Here is a 24,559-nt window from a genome sequence, read left to right on the forward strand (position 1 = left end):
TCGCTTTTTGGGTTTTTGACTGACTCGGACTGGCTGACGTGCGGGCCAGCCAAGACTTTTGTTTGGCCAGTCGCACACACACACGCACACACACACGCATACACAGGCAGGAAACAACAATAGTTGTTTTTCATACCAATTCATTGGCTCGTCTTTGATATTTGCATTTGTTTGGCTTTAAAGCGGGTCAACCAGTTGGCCAGCTGGCCGGCCAGCTCGTCGTGTCGGCAATTTAAAAGCCAGTCGCAACCAACCCTCTCCAACCCAACTGCCAGGCAAACTGTTAACAATTGAGTTGTGACTGATTTTCGTTCATTCTCTCAATAATTCTCCATATATTTTTTATATCACACTTGAGCTTGTGGCGCAATGAGACCACTTAGAGCTCTGCACATAAACCAAATCGCTGAATTTATATTCTTTTTTAAGCCAGAATTTCAAGCGTCAGCACTTGTCCCAAACACCCACACCCACAAACACACACACACACACACACACACAGAGAGTGCTACACTCTGCTACACAACTGTGGAATGTCACAGTCACAGCTATGAAAACAAAGATGATGACGAGCACAACGACAATGGCAACGAATGCCGAATGGATTGGCTGCGTAGTGGGGGGGCGCAAATCCAACGTATGCTTCACACACCCCCCCACACACGCCTCCCCTTACTTCTCTCCTCAACAGACGACTGAGTGAATCGGTTTTTTAAACACTCTTCTAGAGGGTATTAGAACTTTGTGTTGATATCTGTAACGCGTATAGGAAAGCAACTTCAGACTATATAGAGTGAATATATTATTGATAATATAGTTGAGTCTTTAAAGCCATGGCCGACTGTCTGTACAGTCTCTCAGCTTAGAGGCTTTTGTCTTCAAGCTTTGAATATATCCACATTGCTATGGCAGGCAGTATATGTCCGCCGGATCAGGTTTTGAGCCAAGCTCAGTAATTTGAAGCTTCAAAATTCTGCTCACATATCAGAAACCCATCTAAGTAGAAGGGTATTTAAGCTTCGGCTTGTTGCGCATACTCTTTCTTCTTTTTCTTTATTTTGTTGCTGTCTGCCCGTACAACCTATATACCCTGTAACGTATTGCACCGCATCGTGATATTTATTTATTTAGTTTAGTTTTTTTTTTTTGTATTTTTTTTCTTGTTTGCAAGCGGAATTTTCAGTGGAACGTCGTCGCCTGTCGACGCTGGGTTCTGTGTGTGTTTTATTTGATGCCAAGTCTGCAGTTTTCAACCTCAGCTAGATGCCTTGGTGCGGCCAGACCCGGAGGCAGCTGCTGCGGAAGCCGGACGGACATTGTCCAGTTCAGTGGTCATGCCTCAGTTGCTGCCATGTGCAAAAGTTGCTTTCGGTTACTTTTTGTGTTTGTCTCATACGTGATGTGTTGTGTGTGTGTTTGTGTGTGTGTGTCTGTGTCGGTCTACAAAATCATTTCACTTCACTTTCCTTCTATATAAATTGTACAATATATTTAATTTAAAGCGCAATAAAATCAACTTGCCGACCATTGCCGGGCAATCGTCGGCCAAGTGGCACGCCTCGCGGCACGCCCCTCACGGCTATTGTTTCCATTTGACTTTGGCCACGTTAGCGTCTTTTATGTGAAACGTGATTTTTCCTTAAATATTACGTTCAAGTATTTGATTTTCCGCCCCGCGGGTAGTCGCATCAACAATTTTTCGGACCGACTTAAATTGCACAGTGGCACCATATTGAAGGAAATTTTGTGAAAAATAATAAATTCTTTGGCATGTGCTGGAATTCAAGTGTTGCATTACTAAATAATCTAATTACATATAATATTTCTAAATTTTCAAGTGGAATTTGCCAACATTTCATATTATACAATTTATATGCATATATAAAATTTTTTTATTTTATTTTTATCTTTTATGAATGTTTGTTGAATGTTTGCTATACATCTTATATATTTTTAAATTTATTTCTTTCAGGTGCGGTGCTTCCTTTAATTTAAAGCATAAAAGGAAAGGTTTTAAAAAATATGGTAAGTCGATAATCATTTTATATATATCTTTATAATGCCATAATTAGTCTTCGCTCAAGTGTTAGCAAATTGGTATTTGCGTGGTACTTTTTTCTTAATTCAACAGTGGTCACACTGTCTATTTAGCAGTCTATCTTGGGAGAGGTTTTTGTGTACCTGATGCTTAATTGGCAGAAGGATGAAAACAGAAAAGTCTCCTCTGATTCCGTACTGGATAATATATGTAAAAAAAAAGTAGTGCCATGTACAGAAGCATTATCTATTATCTGGCACACGCTTTGATTTTTGCTCCACAGTGCACGTATGTCTGTCTCCCAACACAGGTCAAAGGAATAAGCCAAATCCGACTGGCGAACTGAATAGCTAGCTGTGCCCTCGCCACAAGTAGTCGGCATGCAATTTGAGCATGAAGAAAGGAATCAGCCACACATTGTGGCGATATGCTCATGTTTATGTCTGTGGCATAGACACACACACTTGACTGTTGCGCCATTGTTGTATTTCTTTAGTAATTTTCAATTTATCAGCATCGATTTATCAATTTTTGCTGCTTTTTCACCTGCAGCGCCAAACGAAAAAAAGATAATTATTTTTGATTTATGGCGCTTGCTTTAGTCAGAGCGACCCCTGATATCTGATATCTGTATGTGCACATCTTGAGCTTGACTACGATTCGCCGCGAATTAAACAATGTACAAAAAAATAAACCCGTTATTATTATGTTGTAGTTTTTTTTTTCCTGCCGGCCAACATGGCGTGTGTGCAATTTCTTGCCTTTAGTTTTTTTTTCGGCTATTAATAATGATTGGTTGTTACATCAAATTGCCAGGTCGCGGTCTCTGGCTTTCTTTTTATTTATTATTAGCATTATTTATGGCCCCTTATGAATCACGCTTTATGTACACAAGTGTACAAATTTATTAAATATTATATTTGATTTATGCGCCGGATAATGAAAAGTGTTAGGCGACAAATTATCAGAAGCCAGCCTCAAGTCTCTCTAAGCGAGGTCAAGACGTGTGGCAAGTGTGCTGCCATTTGCCACACGTGCCACAAGCACACACACACACACTGTGAGAGATATTGGTAAAAGTGAGCCAGGCCCCAGCCTTGGTAGCAGCCTGCCACACCTGGCCTTAAGTTTGACTGCGCTCTGGGCTTAGATTTTGGGTTTGCTTTCGAAAATCGCTGACTGGCAAGGGCTTTCATTGCAGCGCAGCGCCATCTATGATTGGGCACTTAATTTCACTAATCGTCGGCATAAATCGCCGACCAAGGTGAAAGACTCTGTCGAATTGCCAAATTTCCACTAGGCATTGACTGTAATTTTCATTTGGCCAAAGTGAAAGTTGCCCAGCATTGGAAAAGAGCACAGCGAGTGCAATCAAACTGTGAACTGTTTCCTGTAGAGCAGCAATCGAAGCAAATAGCGCGTTGTATTCGAACGAAATGGGCAGCACTTTTCTCAGACAAAACATGTCTTGAGTCTAGAACAGCTTAAAGGAAGTTGCTTTTTATGAGTTTGAAGTGTTCTTCCCAGCACTGACTGCTTTATAAAAACATAAGTTTATTGTTTTACAAACAAAAATTATATTCTCCTCTGAAAGTATTTCATCCCATTAAAAATGCTAGGGTGTAGTAGAAAAGTTTTGTAGTTAGGGCACACTTTTAGATAGATTTGCGCACTTTTGGGCTTATCTGAATAAAAAAACAATTTACAATTGCAATTACTTAAATAAAAACTTGTTGCCGCAAAGCTATTTTAATTGCATGTTCGACTTTTGCAATAGTTGCCCAAGTTCTGTGTGCGCTCTCTATTAATATACCCTATAACCCTTGGTTTCAAAGGGGTATAATGTGTATACATAAGTATGAAAGTTGCTGCGATTCCATAAGCTGTATATATGCTTAATCAGATCGACGAGCTAGGAAAGCTCTAATCTCGAAAACTATAAAAGCTGAAGACTAGATATTCTCAAATTTTCATATTGGTGCACATCGTTAGCAGAACGAGTTAACAACCCCATCCTAATATTTCTCATTTTTGTTGGTATCGATAAATATCGATTTTGATCTTTGCAACAGAAACTCTTCGAGTCGCACAGTCCCGACTAAAGCACTTTTACTTATTGTCAGTGCAGTTGCAATTGTCTGCCCTCTTTTGCCGCAGGGTCAACTTCACTGGCAGCCACTTGAGCAGCTTACAGTTAATTATTGTAAAATATGCCAAAAACACAATGTGCAGGGGCGTCGAAAGCGATAGGCGAGGGGGAAACGGGGGGGGGGGGGGGGTGAAAGTAATCTCTGTTGGAGAATCAGAGACTTGGTAGTTGCTGATGCTGTTATTCATTTGGCCCCGAGTCAACTTCTTGCACTTGGCACTTTGGTTTTCGATGAGCTTATAAGCGTCTTATTGTAATTACCTGACAATGCAGTCAAGTGGCTCCACAAGTGCAACAACAACAACAACAAGAACAACAACAACAACGACTAGAGATGACTGCAAGTGCTGAGCTGTTTGCATATTTGAATAGCTCGACGGGGCAGAAAGGCAAGCAAAGTGCCCACAGAATGCCAAATGCTTATTAAAGCCTCCAGAATTATTATCATAATTAATGCATTGCAACGAGCTAGGTCATGGGCTGTGGAGAGGAGGGGGGGAGGAGGCACGGGCAAAGCTAGGCCGCAAAGTTTGCCAGCTTTGTTGAGTTGGGCTATGGACCTCTTGACTTATTGAGCAGTCTATGCAAATACGCTGCTTATTATACATACACACACATACATAAGCATTTACATTAATATATACATACTATATAGCATACATGCATATAGATATATAAAACGATTTGCCAGTTCGAGTGAGCGTAACCATTCAAAGCTCCCTTTGCCGGACATGTGATAAATTTTGCGGTGCATTTTCCCCATAAATTTTACAGCACTGCAACTGGAAAAGCGATTTATATATTAATGTGCCAGTTGTCGGTCAAGAGAGGGAGAGGAAGAGGGAGAGCCAGCATGTTGTACAGGCTGTTGTTAGCGTTGAATGCATTTGAATGAATTTTCCGCAATTACGAATATTCCAAATTAATTGCGCTAGTTTTGTGACCGGGCATTAATATGCGTCAGGTCACAGCCAGTTGACCAGAATTTTCCTTGTTGTTGTTGTTGCGCCTGTCACATCAGTTGCAGCAGGCCCTAAAACGGGTCCAACTTTAAGCAGTTTCTTCTGCTCTTTACATTTAAGGCGGACTACAGAGCTGCCGGCCCCCTAAAGTAAGAAGTTGCGGTTCGAACCAGCAACCTGCCTTCAGATTTGCTGAGAAATTAACTTTTTACTGCATTGGCTTGTCATACAAAATGACCAGAGTATTAATTTTAAATAATATAATTTAGTATTTCTCTTACTCTTTTCCCGAATAAAAATTGTTGGTAAATTTTGTTTAGTATTTCAGAGCGAAATAATAGTTAATAGAAAAACATTTGCAAAGTAGCAGAAATTTTGTGCCTAATTTTTCCAAAATTTATTTAATCCTTGTCTGCACACAGAATTTATGTCTTGCAATAATTGATAAGACTTGCGGCTAATTGGCTCAATATTAGTTTTACATTTAAAGCATATACCAAGAAGTATTTGAATTTTATATCTCTAAAGAGAAAACTTCTTAATGCATCTGCTTTTTCTGCAAATTTCATTATTTTGGGTATAAGCTATGAACGCGTCGTAAACCCTTTAAATTGTTTGTACTTAAATGAAATTCGCTTCAGTCTGTTGTGCGACAGGCAGCAGACGTTGTTAGCCGGCAAGTTGTCTACAACTCACTTGGTTTCATAATTTAATGCATGAAACTCCCGCAGACGCAAAATATGACAGGGCAGATAGACAAAAGTGACAGAGTGTAAAGAATATGCAATACCCTGTAAAGGTTTTCGATAAATATGTAGAAGGAACTTAAAGTTCTTGTAATCTTGTGAAGGTTCAAAAAGTATATAGCATCATCATAACATAAGGCAAGGTCTTCAAAATTTATATTTGAACAATTCTAGAAATTTGTAAACATAAATATAAAAGTTATATTTGAAATATTTTGCAAATTTGTTAATATTAAAACTTTGCTTCCATAGAAAAATATTCCCAGAAGTTCCCCCACATAAGAACCTTTAAGATTTTGTAGAGCAGTTAAAATTCGCCATTTTCTGAGACTTTATTCTTATAAAACAATGTTTTAAAAATGCAATGAGCCCCGTATTATGAAAAACCCCAACTAGGCTGCTCTTAAGGCGAATATATAAACATATATGTGCCACGGGCTGAACAGTGCGGCTCATCGTGGCTTTCATTAACATAATTTTTTATATACACGCACCAGTTGGCCGCACCTTAGACCAGGTGTGGCAGTGGCATGTCCTGTTGCGCCTTTTGCACCTTGTGTTATGCAAAGGAGCCGAGCAGACAGCGCATGAATTTTGTTATATTTTATGTGATATCTATTTTTCATTTTTTTGTCAAACGTAATAAAAAGCAAAAACATAGCTGAGTATCAGGGAAATCAGCTAGAAATGGTTTTACACAGCCTGACAGTTATTAATGCTATGGCTGGAAAATGAATCGAAATATATATTAAGAGAAAAGAAAGGAACATAAAAAAAAACGGTTGCCTACTTTCAGGTCGCTTGGCTGGACGCCAAGCGTCGCCTGCTATTTGCAAAACATTTATCAAACCTGCAGACGGAGAGACAAGCAAAAAAATTGTTAGCCAAATCAGCGCCAAAGGTAAATAAAGTTAATGGCAGCAGAGCTAACAGCGGGGTAGCCGTTTGGCCTGCCCAAAGAAGGGGCTTGAGCCGGTAGCTCAGCAGAGAAGTATGTACCAGACGTCGTCGCCGCCGACGCTCGTAAAATGTCTGAGCGCTGGGTTTTAATTGTTTTTGCGGCGCAGCGTTGACAGAACAGGACATCGGGTATGGGCGAGTAGGAGGTATGAAAGTGTCTAGAACATTTTTGGCCACAAAATAAATTGATCTGCGGTTTTGTTCTCATAATTTATGTGCCATTTCGCGCGCCGAGACGCTTGGCTTTTTGGGGCAACAACTAGCTAGAGGAGAAATTTTTGACAAATGGCTGCGTATCGTCAAGTCACATTTTCCGAATTGGCATTAATATTATTATGCTGCAAACAAAACACAACGTTCAATTAATTATCGCTGCGAGTGCGTCGATATTAACAATTAAATAAGCCAAAATAAAAAAAAATATATATATATTGCGCAAAATTTGTATTGCCATTTGCCATTTGCCATTTGTCGTGTCGGGCGGCGGCCGCTCTGGCCGGAGGTTATTGATCCCAATGGGTGTTCACATGCCCTCTAGGGGCTGACAGATGACGAGGTGCTCGCGGCCCAACCTTAAAGATGGGAAAGCTACGCGGGCTTTTATGTGTTTGCTGGACTTTAATTTGTGTGCCACAAATTATATTAAATTATGTTCATATTCGAAATTAAATTTTTGTATATTTTCTTTTGCAAAAGAATTAAAAGGGTTTCTTATTGATGTATTGCCAGAGTTACATTTCTTTGACTTGACTCTCGTGCTAAGCCGGGTAATTTCTACTACTATGATAAGAAAGTGCTGGCATAAGTCCACAATATTTCTCTGTATATGGATATTTATTTGTATTGTTTATATTTCAATTGAAGACTTTCCCTAAAAGTATAAAAAAGCAATGCGAGCTGCATACAAATTAAATTGACAATTTGTTTTGGACATTTCTTTTGTATTTAACACCTGCTTCGGGCATATGACGCATTTTAATTGCATAATTAATATGCACAACTAATTTATATGCTAAATATGTTATTTTTTATATATATGCATATATCTTTTTATATATTTGCGCAAGCTTTTAATGTGCTACACAAGAAATTTGTTTGCATGTGTCATCGCAATAAGCAAAAACTATGCGCAATTTTATTTCTTTTTTTTTTTTTTTTTGGTATTTATTTATGTTGTGTAATATACATTTTCTTTATAACGGTGCTCACTTAAGCATAACTAACGGTTGTCATGCCATAAGTGTCTTTGAACCCAGTTTTATTTGTGTTTTTTTAAGTTGAACCTTCAAGCTCGTGTGTTTGCAAAAAACTTATTTTTTCTTGCGCGCTGATCTGTTGAACCGATTAAAGAGCCGCTTAAAGACGTGAGTCAGAGAGCCCCAACTCGTAAGTGGAAATTGCCGAGGCCACAAATTTTAATTAGTTGTAAATTTAAGCGACTTATATGTGGCGATCTTGGCATTGGTTAAGGGGAGGGAGAAGTATTTAAGGTAATCAGAATATGTATTCTTGAGTTGAGTCATCTGCCTGGTTCTATGCAAAGTCAGTCAGACAGTCGTAAAGCTATCCATGTGAAATATGACGGATCGAATCACTATATCATTTGAAAGATTGAAAATAAAGCTTCTTTACTTCATTCATTTTCAAAATTCACATTTCGAGTTTCACAATGCTCTCCACACATCTGCAAGCCAGCAAGCTCTATGGCAGCAAGAGTATTTGCGCTTCGGTTAGCTCTGCATTCTTGTTTCAATTCCATTTATTTTTTCATATTTTTGTTCTTAATAATTCGCTTGCAAGAAATTCTGTCACAGTGCGAACTGTTTATGAAATTCATGCAAATAAAATGCAGAAAAATATATTCCCATTCTTTGCCTTTCATGCTGCTCGACAAAGTGCTGAGAAACTTGGCCAAGCTCTTGCTGCTTTCTGTATGTCAGTAGAAAACTTCAGTTGAACTTTGACTTGGTTGGCTGCGGAGACAGACAGCTGCAACTTCAACTTCAACTAAAGCTACAACATTTTAATTTATTAAATTTGCGTATGTTTGATTTTTGCTTTTATTTAATGCTGTTTTCTTTTTTTGCTTGTTGAGCTTATTGTTTAATGGCTGCATTTATTTGTCTGGCTGGCTAGAAGCAACATATATGTAAATTGTTTGGCAATTAGCTTTCTAGCTATTTCTAAAGTAAATAGATAAACGTAAGCTTCCATTTAATATACTTAGCCAAATTAACGCATGGCTGTCCATGGCTCAGTTTTTCTTTTGTCTTTTTCCATCCATTTGTTTCTCGCATGCAAATTGCGCAAAGTCAAGTGGAAAACGTGTTTTTGTTTTCTTGTTTGGTTTCATTTCTGTTTTTTTTTTTTTTTCCACTCACAGAGCTGCTTTGTGGGAAAATGAGCTGACGGCTGCTGGCTACCCCAAGGTTATGCTGCAGTTGCAGTTAGACGGGCATTTGGATAACAAGTGCCCAAGGTGAGCTGCTTCTGTTTAGCGCTTAGTATACCCACAAGACAAGTTTGTATTTCTCATTAAAGCAAGAAAACAAAATGATTAGGTATACAATCTTTGTGGCATTATCGTGGGCGTCAGACTAAGTCACAATTGCCAGCCTTGGACTGAGCTGGACAATTGCGCTTTGGGCCCAGCCAAAAGTAATTTACTTTCCCATCAAATAATTATAGAGTATAACTAGTTTTTATTTAACATTTCTGCTGTCAAAGCTTATTTGCATACTATCGTTTATTTTTTTTTATCTGGTTTAATCAGTTGATAATATAAATTCGTTTTATATGCATTGTAAATGGCATTGAAATTAACTGGGCAATTTTGTATTATTTTTTGTTATATTCCCCGAACTCTGTGAAGTAGGGTAAAGAGGGTATATTGCGTCTGTTGGAATTAAATTTTATTATATATATATATATATATTCCTCTATATCATTATTAGATCGATCATGTTGTTGTTTTTGCGATATCTCTAATCCATTTCTTTAAGCATACAGAACAAATATATATATATATTTTTCAATGTCTTTAATGATATCTTGTATATTTAATATATCTCTATATTTCAAGAATGAGCTTTGAGTTTTGTTTGCCATTTGAAAGCCCTGAAAACTTCAAAACGATCGGACAATAAGCACCGAGTTCAAAGAAAACACATTTTCCACATTTCCATTTTAGTATGAGCCTAGCTGTGTGCAGGGTATCCCACAAGTCAGTAACTGCCCATAAGCACACTCCTACCGTTGTTTTTGCTCCTGCTTACATAATTAAAGCTTATAAAAATGTATTTTTATTAACTGTCTGTTCGAATGTTGTGCCTATTAAAATATATTTTGCAGCTCTATTAAATAATTTGACATTAATGCGCATCGAAAAGGGATTGCAACAACAACAACAAAATATGCGATTCATTATCATCATTTTTGTGCGAGACGCGGCGTTGACATAATCAAGCCAAATGAGATACAAAATTGTTACTGAAAATCTGTTGAAAGTTTAAAGTTGATCAAAATAATTACAGTCAGAGCTGTTCCCGAATATGCATTAACCTTAATATTTGATATAATTTTTATTATTAAAAAGGCATATATAACAATTCAATTCTCCGTCAATCATATTAAATGAGTTGGCGATATTGAGGCGAAAGTGCTTTAAGTCTGAAACTGGGCAAATGCTTTAAAAAGGAGAAATGGAATTGGAAGTCAATTTTCTTAAGCAAATTTAGTGTATTCCAGATTTTGATTTCCATTTGCAAAGAAAAAGCGAGTGCAATGTATATATTATATCCACGTAAATTCCAAACCCGAAACTGAAACAGAATCGGATATAAAGAGCAAAAATTCATAAACAAATTTCTTTTAATTTCCCCAAAATTTGGAGTATTTTATTTATCGTTTATATACCTTTCCAGTTTGCTGCAATTGATTTTCGGAACACATGCGATCATGTGATTAAAAGCACGTAGCTAAAGCACGCTGCCTTGCATACCCTGTGTGTAATTTATCATAAATATTACGAGTGAGCCAAGTACACCCAAGTGTGGCCTGTCGGTTCTACCTTTTGGTGGAGGGGGGGGACGGGCGCCCTTGTTGTATTCGGACCTTTGTTGGCAAGTCTAATTAAAAGCGAAAGGTGACCGCACCTTAGCTACAGTATCTCCAGCTCTCACTTGCCGCGCACACACTTTTCCTCTCTCCCGCACTCTCTTCCTTGGGCTACTTAAATTGAAGGTGGCGACAAATATGTAGCATGCCACGAGGTGCTTTGAGCCGGCGGCCTCCTGCAGGTTAAATGCGCCTCACTGCGCCCGTTTAACCTGCGCTGTGTGTGTGTTTACTTGTGTGTGTGTGTGTGTGTGTGTGTGTGTGTTTGGGTGTTTGTTTGCTTGTGTGTGTGTGCGCTGGCCACCGGCAAACATAATTGAAGTCATAAATAACGAATTATGCTGCGAAAGTTGAGCTCAGAAAGTGTTTGTTTAGTCAACTTTGTGTTTTATTTTTTTTTCTACTGTGCTTCACACTTTTGCATAATTATGATGTTAGCTGCCGGGAGAAGCGGCAGTCGGGTTGACTTCCCGTTCGCTCCATGGACAGGGCTAATTATGAGCCTGCCTGCACGCCTCGCCGCCTCGCGGCCCCGAATTGGCCCAGTCGCAGCTCGTCTACCTTTGGCCGGCGTCAAGATTTATTATGATGGAATAAGTTTTATGCTAAGCCTGAAAAGGTGGACTACGACAAGGAGTGGGTGTGTGTGTGGAAGGGGGGGGGGGGGGGGGGGGGGGGGGGGGAGGGTGCAGTTTTGCCGGGCAACTCTAATTAAAAGCTTCAACCCAGGTGGGGTTTAGTTTTAATAAATGTTGTGATTTGTTTGACAGTCGCGAGGCCTTTGGCCGTTTTTGTTGTTGTTGTTGCGAATTGAAAAGCAGCTTTTGCCAAATTGAAAATCCTGTCGACAATATTTTTGCCGCACAAACTGACAGACTCGCGGCCAGAGGCTGACGGGAAAAGTGTTTTTAATTAATGAACGAATCGAATACTTTTTACAGACCGTTGCACGTCGGCAAAACTGCATTAAATTGCAATTATGTTGTGTTGTCTGGTGTCAATGTTGTTGTTGCTCTTGTTGTTGTTGTTGTTGCTGCTGACTACTGAAAACACTTTGTCGGCTGTAAAATACATTCGTCAGTCATTTAATATCGCATCTGTATAGCTGCCTGTCTGTAGAGCACCTTTTTTTCCACTTTTAAGCACATATTCAATATGCATTTTTAATTAAGGCCAAAAATACTTATGAATATAAAATAATTGTATGCCTTTGAATATAGTTTTATGTATATGTACATATTTTTAATTTCAGGCAGCAGCCAACACAGCTGCATTATAATTTATAATAATGCCCTGTTGTTGTTGTTGTTGTTGTTGTTGCTATTGTTGTCGCCGACTTGAGCGACATTTAATGGCACCCAAAAGCTGAAAGTTAAGAGCTGGCAACAATTATCGGCAGGGGTTCAACGATTGTTTCAAATGACAATGGAAGTGGCTCACAGTACACAAACAACTTAACATTAAAGTGGAATACAAAATGAGAAGAAACTGAAATTCATTAAAATTTCGGATATCACCTGTGGCCATATCTAAAAAGACGGTTAAAAGTTGTCCGCTCCAAAGTCTGTTAAAAAAAATTTGCAAAGTACAAAATATATTTGAATTTATATAAATATATAAAAGGTTGAAAGCGGGAGTGTGAGATAGGGTGAGCTGGGGGATATAGGTCGAGAGAAATTCAATATTAAGGTAAAGGTTAACATAGTAGTTCTAGAGCATCTTAACATTGTGAGACATGGTAACAAAACTTTTCAAAAATCTCTCATATATGTTATGCATAGAGAAATTCATTAATATCTAGAGATATAGAAAGAAAGAGAGTGTAAATAATAAGGTGAGAGACATTACAGAATATGCCATAGTTTCTGTTATGCAAATGTAGTACAAAAAGCACCATAGTGCCTCTTAGTATTCTCCAAAATCTTAACATATTATTTATGAATACCTCCTAATATTAAGAGATATGTAGAGAAAGAGAGTGAGATTGAGTTTGAAGGAATGAGCGAGATTCTAGTTTTTGTTATAGTTTCATGCTGTTAAAGCTAACATAATCTTAACAGCATTCAAGAGCCTCTTAGCAGTGACAGAATCTGTAAACCTCTTAACATTCACCGAGATGTTGACAAGTCACTCCAAGAAACTTTCATAATATTAAATGTATAAAGCATTTCTTTCATATTTAGTTGAATTTCATTCCTATTTGATTTTCATTACGTCCATAAACTGGCAAATGCTAGCAAGTGCCCTTCACTATTATATTACAAAATTCTCTTGCAACATTTCATTGCTTTTTCTTTCGCATTACTTTACGTGCGTTTTTCTATGCCCTGCACTTTTATTTTTCTTCCAACAAGCATTGCCAATTACGCAGCTTATCTTTTGTACAGCTAGCAAATGAAATTCCTGGAAAAGCTACACAGCACATCGATAGGCTACACATATATCCTGTTTGTGCACGGCTTCAACAGCAAAAAAATAACAGACACAAAAATTTGCCTTAGAATTGCGATAATTAATTGCAGGACATTTACTGGATTTTTGCAAGGCGACATTTGTGCCAAAAATTGTTGTCATGTTTTCGTTGCTTCCGTTTCCGTTTGTCCGTCTCCTTCCCGCCACACCCAAATGGTCAACTGTACCCGCCTGTTTCGGGGGAGGCAAACACTAACCAAGCAAGAAAGTTCTGATGCTCAGAATTATTTCCATTTACCAACCAATGCCATTAGCCAGAGTATGCTTGAATGCGGTTAGGGTAGAGTTTCTGGTCTACCTGCCTTGGACCCGCAGACGGGCTGGCATTTCCTTAGCCCCTAGCTGCTCTTCCTGATGATGTTGATAATTACGACGGCTGCTCATTTGCGTTGATTTCAAGCGGAAAACGTTTGTCGCAAAATTTCATTTCGATTCGATTGACATTAATTAATGATTGTTTCAATTCACACACACACACACACACACACACACACACACACAAACTCTGTTACACCCATTGACTTTAGTAAATATGTGTATTGCATTGATTTACGTCGTCAACGATTCGCTGGCCACATTATTATGCTGGCACAGCAACAATTTTAACTGAGAACTTTAATAGCAGCCCACATGCCGCACAGTTTCACAGTTTTCCCAGTCATCGAATCCCTCCACCGAATCCCAATTCCAGCTCAAGTTGCCAAGTAACAACAATTGTCGTTGGGTGTTAATGATGATGAGCTGTCCTTGTCGATATTGTTGTCGCCAGTTGCCTTGTCTTGTGGTTTGGCTCGGTTTAGCCCCAGCGTTTCCCAATTTCGCTCGGGCACTGGAAATTCACTAATTGTCGAAGACAGTTTGGCCAGCTGAAATATTTAATTATGGTTACTCGCCTTTGCCTCTGGCCACACTTGAAATGCTCGCAACACGTTTCAAGCATTTATTGTCTGACATTTCGACAGTACACTTAGCGAAAATTCATACAATTCATTTTCTTCAGTTTTCTTTCAATATATAAATCGTATACAATTTTAAATTGAATTCAATCCTCTACCATTCCGCCTAGATTTGAGACGTGCACTTAAGAGTATTGCAAGTGGAACATGAAATAAATGTTTTTTGTTCTAACTTTAAGAAAATAATCTGGATTTGAAGTACATTTGTACTTGATTTGATTTCTTGTTTCATATTTCTTGGAGTCATGCATACAGAGAGTTTATTGTAAAAAAAATTAAGGAAAAAGTCAACTGATTATTCGAGGCTTCTAACGAGTGTCTGGGGTTAAGAAAAATCTAAAGATTAAAACTTCAGTCTTAGAATTTATTGCTAAGGTTTAATAGCATTTTTGCGTAATGCAAGCTTAGCGGAAGCTCTTGTTGGTTTTTTTCTGTGAGTGCATGAAACATGAATTTAGCTCATTAGCATGCAGTGAATAAAAACAATCAGCAAAGAGCTTAGCTACAAAATGAAAGCTCTGGACACATTAAAAATTGATTCTTGATTTGTGATTTGTCACTACACACACACACACACACATGCCCATACAGGACACGTATGTGCAGAGTTTCGATTAGCTAATAAAATCACAGCAAATACCTTGCATATTTCATGAACTAAGTATCTGTGACTATTGAACATTTCACCCAACTCCGGTTGTGGTGCAGAGTCCTTTGAGTGCCACAAAAAAAAAAAAATTCCCGCAATGACAACGACACTGGAGAAATCAACGCAAAAATTTCAGCGTTGCAAAGCTTTTAGCTTAAGCATTGAGAGAATATCGTTGCCAAATCCATGTGGATTTCTGCAGTTGCTGACTTGCATTTTTTATAGAGCACCAAACGCAGGGCTGAGCTGAGCAGTTGTTCGCCTCAGGGTCCTTGCGACTTGTAATAAATGTTAGGTGCACCCTCTTCAAATACTCTGTAACCACAAGGCGTGTTGTTAAGGTAGTGTGGTGGCTAAGTATCAAATTCGTTTTTACTATGTTGCTCATTATCTGGGGAACTTTTTGCTATATTGACATGAACTTTGATATGAAGCTGCGGAAATTAGCTTACTACAAATAACTTTAGGCTAAGGGACAATTATTGTAAGGTAAAAACACGTTTCCAGGGTATTCGCTAGTCGCAGCTGCCCGCATTCGTCATAAAGGTTTCTGTTCTGTTGTTTCCTTTTTTTTTTTCATTTCCTTTTTTTTTTTGATTCCTGCATTTGTGATTTTCATGAAGTTCGCGCTCATCGCTTAATGCGTGAAAATGCAGCGAGCTCAATGGAAAATTTGCATAATTTTATATTAAAAAGCAAAAGTTTTCATTTAAACAATTGCAATGCTGCTTTACATTTGATTGGGTTTGCCTCGGCAGCTGCCCAGCTGTGCACACAAGTGAGGGGTGTGTCTTCTCGCTGAGGGGGGTTGCTTGCAGCTCACCCTAATTATGTCATTGTGAGCGTGTAAAAAGTCAGGCAGCGACCCAAGGGCAGGGGGCGAAATTCGAGCGGGCATTATGTCATAGAAAGTGTACAACAAAAGCGTCAACTGTCAGCCAATGTAATTAGCCTGGCCATTTCGAAATTGAGACGTCAAGAGGGCCCCTCAGGGCGGCTTATAGAGCTACTTTTTCTCATTTATTTTATTTTTTTTTTTTGGTCAGATTTGTGCGCCGCAGACTGCGCGCATAAATTGTACCTCAGGCGCGTTGTACAAACTCTTCAGCTGCCACAAGAAAATGCAAACAGGTGCTTGCTGCCCTGCCCCGCTCGCCCCTCTGCTTGTAATGTGAACGCTGCAAAATGCAATTGATAATCATTTTTGCTAAGCAGCTTCAATTACAATTATCCAACAATGCGTATCATCATGACGCTAGTTAGGATGTTGCCAATGGTAACTGGAAACCAGTTGCTTGGCTCGGTCACCCGCATTCACAATGGCCACTTTTGCTCCAGCCAGCTCACAATTTACATATATCTTCGCATACATATATACATATACATACATACATATTTATGTATAATTTGTGGATGCGTGTGGGTCAATTGCCTAAATAAATTGCAAGCCCAAGCGAGTAAGACGAGCTGTGCAGCTCAGCTCAGCTCGGCGTAGGCAAATTAAATGGAAAATCGAAAATTTAATTAATTAACAACGGCAGCGGATGTGGGGTGTGTGTGCTGATGGAAGGGGAGGGGGGGGGGCGTTGTGGCGTCTGCTTTGTTTGCCTGGGTGTGTTGGATATCCAGTGTTTAGTCTATTCTGATGACAGGCTAAGCCATGTTAAGCTGTGAATTATGTATTATGGTAAACGCGCACAAGTCTATTGACATATTTTAATCTTTAAATATATTCATTTAAAAATTCGTACTAATTATAGCAAGTTTTTCCCTTTGAGAAAATAATATAAATTTATTGCAATTTGGATAAATTTTTACAACTCTGCCTTCAAAGGTTTTTTTGAGAACGAAAAATAAGTATTCAATTATTAAAAAGTATTATTAAAAAAGTATTTATTCCGTACAGTTTTTGTTCTAAAAACTACCTTTGGGTAATGGCACATATAATGCTTATAGCAAAATTTAAAAAAAGTGATAGCAAATAAATAAATAAATAACTGACTAGACATCATCGCAGTATTTATATCCTAAAGATATTTCTGCATCAAAAATATGTAGGCATATTTGTACAACATTTTAATAAGCTGCGGCCTTTCCCTTCAAATATATCTGAAGATCGTAACATGATGAATGTGGCATAAAAATGTTGATCATAAAAAAGACGAGGAGCACTGAATCGCAAGCTAAAGCCGCGACGCTGCTTTCGCGAATGCACAACAATTCTCTAAGCGAATCGCCACTCGCCTCTGTCCAACTATTTCCAGCTGACCTCATTCACTGGCTGAGCTGTCAATTAGCTAACCTGGACGTTGGCAGCTGATTGCGATCCATTGAAGCAACCGAGACGCGGACAACAGTCAAGCAGGCTCTGTTAATCTCTTTCAGTCGATGCACACAATGCAGGAAGTGCTTAGCCGAACGTTTGAGCTGCTGAGTTTGAGGCAGCTTAAGCCGCATTAGGCAATTGAAATGGAAATGGAAATGGGTCTTAATCGGAACTCAAACAGATTGCCAGCTACCTGAGCTGGCCTGACCTGACCTGAGCTGACCTTATTAGCCGATTGGCAAATACTGCGCCTTGCCGAGAGCTTGTGCGTTTGCGTGCGGCGCAGTTTTGGCCCATTGTCTCGACTGCTGTCCCACAGTGAAACATATGTAACGGCGACAGGCATTGTGCATCGCGAACATTGCAGTTGAATTTTAACGGCCTTTCTTCTTTCTTTTTGGGCATAGGAAATGGGTGCTTCCTGTTTCAGTTCTATGCATAGTTGATAATTATGTTGTTGTTGTTGTTGTTGTTGCTGCTGTTGCTGTTGCTGTACTTGATTTATTATGAAATCTGTACATGGTTATTAGTTTTTCAAATGCTTTTGGCACACACAGGCAATAATTTTCCAAAAATCAGCCCCTGCCAAATAGTGGGAAAGGGCAACCCCTGCAGAGAATTGTACTCGGTCCACACGCAAACCGTGGGCTAACAAAGGTTCAGCATGCCAGGATAGTTGCTCCCTTTCTCTCAATATCCCTCTCTCTCTCTCTCTCTCTCTCTCTTTCTCTCTCTGTCTCCCTCTCTGCTGCTCGTCCCTCCGTGCTTTCGTCCCGCTTTCATTAAAGCCTCGCACTCCTTTTGCCATTTCAGCGCTAAATTTGATTTATATACATTTTATTATATTTGCTTTTGCTACCCCCCGATTAAAACCTCCTCTTCCTCCGCTGGCTGCTGCTGTTGTTGTTGTTGTTGTCGTTTTTGTTATTTCGTGTGGCGCTAATGAATTCAAATGTGTGCGTAATTGAGTTATTAAAATTTCAGTGAACAGCAAACAGCCGCCGTCTGTTCGAAGAGAATCTCTGCCAGAGACAGAGAGAGAGAGAGGGGCACAGGAAGATCGAAGAGGGCAGGGCAAAGGTCTGCAGCTGTGCGAGGCATTTGAATTCTTAAAAGGCGTTCAAGCGAATATTACTGTTAGATTCACAACAAAAAGTAAAAAAAAAAAAAAAATAATGTATATTGTATATTTAATTTATGGCCAAGTGCAGTGCAATTTATCTTTTCGCTGAGCTTGTTGCAAGTGTAAATGGGGTGAAAAATAAGGGATATACGAGAGCGAATCTGAGTGCTGAGTGTATTCGTGCCGCAATGCAGACGGGATTACAGACGTTACAGTTAAAAGAATAAATTCGATATAAAAAAAAAAAAAACAATTAAGTAAGCGATATTTTTTATGCACATGATAATGCCGTGAGCTCTGTGAATTTAACATGCATGTTAAACAAAAAGTTAAGCTGCATTTAGTATATTTACTTATTTTTAAGTTAACATGCATGTTTAATTCTTAAGCACAGTTTTTTTGTATTTGTTTTTACCATGACTTAACTTTTCCTTCAATTACATTAAATGTTATTAATAATGCCAGAATATTAAACATACATGTTAAGCTGTATGTGTTGAATGCTTCAAAATAAAACATGCATGTTAAACTAATCTTTAATCCTGTTATTAAGTAGCTACCTTACCTTGGCTTGAACTTTTCGTTTAATTTCGTTTAATTTGATGAAAAAAATTAAAAGATTAAATGCTTGCAAATTAAGCATGATTGTTAAACTAATCTTAGTTGTATGTGCTAAGTATTCATTTGAACCAACTCTTAACTTTAAGTTTGGCATGTTGAACATTAAATGTTTCATTTACATTATGCTTATTTTTTTGTTGTTGAACATGCATGTTGAAATTTCAAGCAATAATATTTGTGTATTTGTGTATTTTTTTTTAATTTCTGTTTAAACTGGCTTTCATATGCTGTGCTTAAATATTTGAATAGCTGCAATATTTGAGAGATTTAATATTTTTGGCTGGCAATGGCTGCGTATAGTATAACATTTCATAGCATTCAATTATGAGCTATCTGAGATTCATTGGTGCAGTCATCATCGCTCATCAATCGGTAAACAGCTAACAAATGGAATTGGCCAAATAGAAAGCACACAACAAATACTCGATTTACAAAACACACACACACACACACACACACACACACACACACACACACACACACACACACACACACACACACACACACACACACACACAGAGAGACGCATACACCTGGCCGCAGCGTTTGTGGAAATAGCCAGCGCTTCCACCACAGGCATTTTACAGTCAATAATTCCGCTTAAATACATGGGCTTCAATTATGCATCCGTTTGAAAACCCCAAAGACCAGACCCGAATGAACAGCAGCAATAACAATAAAACTAACTAACCAAAAACAAAGATGAAAATTTACGTTGCCCTCAATGTATATGTGAAAATGGCTTTTCATTTTTTTATTTGCCAAAATTTGCAGTTGTTTTCGTTTTCTTTTTTCTTTCTGTAGTGCCAACAGTTTTTTTTTCTTTCGTGTATGTCTCTCGAAGGACCAAAAGCCGAAACGTTTAAAGAGCGCCCTGGGAATGCCACTGGACTCTGCGCCAATTGACGGGGGAGGAATGGCAACAAAAAAGTGCACATAAACTACCATTTATATATATAGATATGGGAGCTTATTTGATCTGTTAGTGGGCGGGGGTGGGGGACGTCGGTCGCAGGTCGAACAAATATTACCCTTGCATTTTTCATATAATTCGAAGCGGCGCCTTTTTTTGTTTCATACGCCAGAGCAAACATTTTGCAATCAAACAAACAGTGTGTGTGTGTGTGTGTGTGTGTGTGTTTTGGTTGGGGGGAGGCGGGCGGTTGGCAGGGTTTCAAATCTATATAATAATTTCGCGTGTGCTTGATTTTCACGGCACTTGAAACACTCAAGTGCCGAGCAGGGGGTAGAGAGAGAGAGAGAGGGGTCGCTGGAAGTCAGCGAGCAGCCGGCATTTTATGCGCCTCGTATATTAAAACCCATAATTTGGCTTAATAGTTTTTGCAATTACCCGAAGGGTTGTGCAGCCGCACTCGCTGCTCGCAGGCGACAAACCCTTTTTGCCAATGCCGAAGCAGGAAGCGCAGCAATTTGCAAAGCAGCGACGGCAGACGTGGCAGGATGTTGGCCAGGAGAAGGCTGAAGGAAGTGGATGTGCGGCCTGTTTATGCGTGAAATGCGCCGCCCCGCAGCATTTGTCATATGTGTATGGTACTTGGGGGTAGATGAAGGGGCATTGTCAATTATGAATTTATTAGAGACTACAATTGTGCCTGCCAGTGTGTGTGTGTGTGTGTATATACTTGACTGGGTAATTATTGCTAGAAAATCGGCAACAGCTGGCGTAATATATATGTAGATATCAAAATTGCGGATGTGACAGCAGCTGAGGTTAAGCCTAAATGTAGGAAAATCAGCTAAGGAAAAGAGTCGAAGATATTTAATATTAAAGCTCTGCTTTAGAAACTGTAATTAGTAAAGAAAATCTGTATTAGTTTTCAGTATAAAAGCTTATCTTCAAGAGTTGCTTAAATTTGTAGACCAGCTGTAAAATCTAATAATATTAAAGCTGATGAGTTGAAGCTTATAATATTAAAGCTCAGCTGTATATGCTTACAATACTTAAGCTGGCCTTAAAAGCTTTTAACAATAAGTAGAGTTCTACTGTAACGGTTTTGGAATTGAGGGCTTAACTTTTCGAGTTTTTAATTATTAATGCTCAGATGGAAAGTCGAATTATATTAAAGGGCATTTAAAAACGCTTTTAATATCAAAGCTCATCCTTAAAATTAGGTTATCTTGTACGTTATTAGTAATAAATATTTAAAAATGTAATTTAACTTTTAAATATTAAAGCTCACATATGCTTTAATCTTAACAGTTGACTTATTATTTAATCATTTTAAGCATCTTAGCTGAACTGTAACGGTTGTTAATATTAAAGTTTGTCTTAATGAAAAACGTTTAAGACAGTTTCTTAACGGCAGAACTGAGCTGTTTCCCTTGTTTGTCTAAACTTCACGAACTACTTAATTTCAGGGCTAATCTGTAAATAACTCACAAACTTTTGACAGCCATATGGGCATTCATGTGAGTCTTAACTAAGCTACGTAACTTGGCAACTAATCGGAGCAAGCTTTTATATTTATATTACTAGCCACGAATGGAATTTAGCAAATAATAGATCCGTTGTCATGGTGAAATTCATCGGCTTGTGTTTTATTGCTTTTACTCTGCATACGCTGTTTGTAGTTAAGATAGAGAGAGTATATAGGGCTTGTGCGGAGCTAGATAAATCGGGTCTATATAAATAGTGTTCAGATATTCAGCTACGTTCAAAATAATATTTTCCATAGTTTTCAGGAGACCTATATCGAAATGTTTAGCAGATAGCCAATGGCATACTCCTATTACTTTATTTTAGAGCATTGCACAGTCAGTTGTTTTTCACTGCACACATTTTTCTTGTTCTTTTGAAAACCTTTTGCATAGAATTTTCATTTCCGTAATTTCCCACAAGCTCTGCTTTTATTTAGTTTGAGTTTGTTTTATTTTTCTGTTCATGTTCGTTGAGTTTGATTTTTTATTTTGCCGACTTTCCACTTGTCTCCTGCTGCTTGCCTCCGTTTTTGTTGTAAATTGTTTGAAGTGCCTCTCGAATGCGAAACGATTGGACCCTCCCGGTCTCACCTACCCGCCGCACAGCGTCTGCCTGCAATTGCCCGTACACTTACCTACCCCTCCCTCACACGAGGCATGCTTCAATTTATGCTGATTTTAAGTGGCAAATTGTATTTGCATTTTAACTTTTATGAAAGAGCCGACCACAAGTAGCCCTTTGTGCAGGGCTGATGAGCAGCGGGGTCGCAGTCAAGGGCTCCTCGCGGCAAGGCAGAGCAGGGGCCAAGTGACTCTGCAGCAGCAGCAGTTGCCGTGTCACGACCATCACGAGCACAACAGGAGCCGCAACTGCGGTGCAGCTGGCTCCAAAGCAGCCTTTGATGGCCATTTAACTCAATAGGCCCCTTAAGACCCTTTCTTGACTAAGCAATTGCCATCGATAATAATTTTTGTTGCCTGCCCTTGAAGTCTAATGCGCGACTAATTGGAGGCGTGCCAGAGGTTGGGCTCCATGACAAAACACTTATAAATTAGGCTGTGTTGTGGTTTATTGGCCATTATCAATTGGTGGGGTTTTAATTACCTGTAAGTAAAAGAAAGCAATATTTAATTAGTTATGTTGACACCAACTTGACATTAGGTTAATTAAGACTGATAAATCAAAGTTGAATGGACCTACGACTGCATTTAAGAATTATAAGAGAAGTGATTTTAAATCAGCTTTTGTGCCAATTTGTTGGTGTTAATGTAATATTTATATATTTGTTGTTAATTGATTATTGAGAATTTTGTGACATTTTGCATATGAAAACTTTACCTGCCAAAACCACTTGGGAATTATATAATAAAGTATGTGTAAATGTGCTTAGCATATTTTTGTTTCCAACTTTTGTTTAGAAATCAGCTTTTGGTTGAAATTATTTAGTATTTGTGGCATTTAACTGGGCAATAAGTTCTTTAAACTTGCCCACACCCATTTGACAAACGCCAACTGCACAAAAAGATGATAAATGTAGCTGGGTTTGAAAGTTATCTGCCCAAATCACATATCCACAAATTAAACAAAGAAACAAAAAAATAGAAAAACTTTTGCAAGGTTCAATTCCGTTTGGATTTTGACTTTTTTGGCTGCCACACAAAATGGCAGCATGGAGACTGATGCAAAGGCTTTAGTTTGCCTAGACACACACACATTGTGTGATACATATATATATATATATATATATATATATGTATGTGGATATACAGACAAGCATGTGTGTGCACATTGAGGCTTATTACACTAATTACTGTGGGTCACATTCCAGGCAGCCAGCGAGCCACTGCTCCATACTCTCCCTAGCCTGGAAGTAGAAACTTTTTGCGGCTGCTCTGCGGAGGCATGGGGCTAGTTCCGAGGGTTGGTAGGGAACTGGCCTGGGCTAGGAGCCAGGGGCTGTTTTGCTTTTTTGGCATGGCTTATTATGGCCGCTAACTCATGTCTACATACAAATATGTGCGTTAGTATGCATGGATATGGTCTATGGGCAATAATGCACTCAGCGAAAAACATCATCCGAACACAACACTGTTTTGTAATCGATTTGATAAACGAAACTAAATGTTTAGAAAATAATTTAAAAAGGTTTATTACTTACTTAAAGAAATTGCATACTTAAAACTTCAATATTTCTGAGGGTGATCACAGTAAAGACCCTTTATTGAAAAATTTGGGAAAAGTGTTTAGCTTGAGTTTCTACTCACTCTACTTTAATTTAGGAATTTGCATACTCAAAAAGAGAAGATTTTGTTCTTTTTTCAACTCAAAAATATTATCGAAACATATATTTTGCTCTTAGCTAGAAATTTTCACTTGACTTGAGTTTATTATTGAAATATTTATTTTGTTCTCAGTTTGAGATTTTGAGTATAAACCTTGGGTTTTTGTCTCGAATATAACTTTTTAAAATTGTTTTTTTTTTTTAATATATTTCTATCGTTCTTAGCTTAATGTAATAAATATTTTAATTAATTAAAAAAAATGTTTTTTTTTAATTTTTTTTATTTGAATGCAAACTTTGTGATAATTTTCTCTGAGTGAATGAACTATGGTCGATGGGCGTTGGCAAATGGTATATAGTATATTTTGCCCAGTTGAGTTAGTGAGTTACTGTTTTGGTCTCTGTTATAGTTACTCTGGCTGTGGCTGCTGCTGTTGCTGCTGCTGTTACTGTTGTTGCTGTCTCTGTTAATGGCTTTCAGGGGAATCGCGTGCAGTAATACAATTTAGCACCGAGCTGAGAGCACAGCCGACACGCTGAGCTGCAGTTTGGCTTATAAAAATGAATGCGACTTGCGTATGTAAATAATAGCATAAATATAAATAAATATAAGCAAAAACAAACACACACACACACACAATTAAACACACTGGCACACATACGTTTGCATGTGTGTGTGTGTGTGTGTGTGTTGGCGCGAAATTCTGTGCATTTAATTTT

The 24,559-nt window shown here is 38.4% G+C and overlaps 2 protein-coding genes across 10 annotated transcripts in view; one reads left to right on the top strand and one right to left on the bottom strand.

The window, feature by feature from the left end:
- LOC6627504 (dipeptidase 3) overlaps window positions 1-24,559 on the top strand; it is a 416,202-nt gene that overhangs the window by 83,579 nt on the left and 308,064 nt on the right. For all 5 annotated transcript variants that reach the window (XM_015173103.3, XM_015173104.3, XM_070209380.1 and 2 more), the window contains one exon: window positions 1,973-2,025. The gene's annotated coding sequence lies outside the window, so the exon portion shown is untranslated. The remainder of the gene's footprint in view (window positions 1-1,972; window positions 2,026-24,559) is intronic.
- Window positions 1-24,559, bottom strand: part of Fas3 (fasciclin 3) — a 114,043-nt gene that overhangs the window by 24,572 nt on the left and 64,912 nt on the right. The window lies entirely within an intron of this gene.

Source organism: Drosophila virilis, chromosome 4 (genome assembly GCF_030788295.1).
Source record: "Drosophila virilis strain 15010-1051.87 chromosome 4, Dvir_AGI_RSII-ME, whole genome shotgun sequence".
NCBI lineage: Eukaryota > Metazoa > Arthropoda > Insecta > Diptera > Drosophilidae > Drosophila > Drosophila virilis.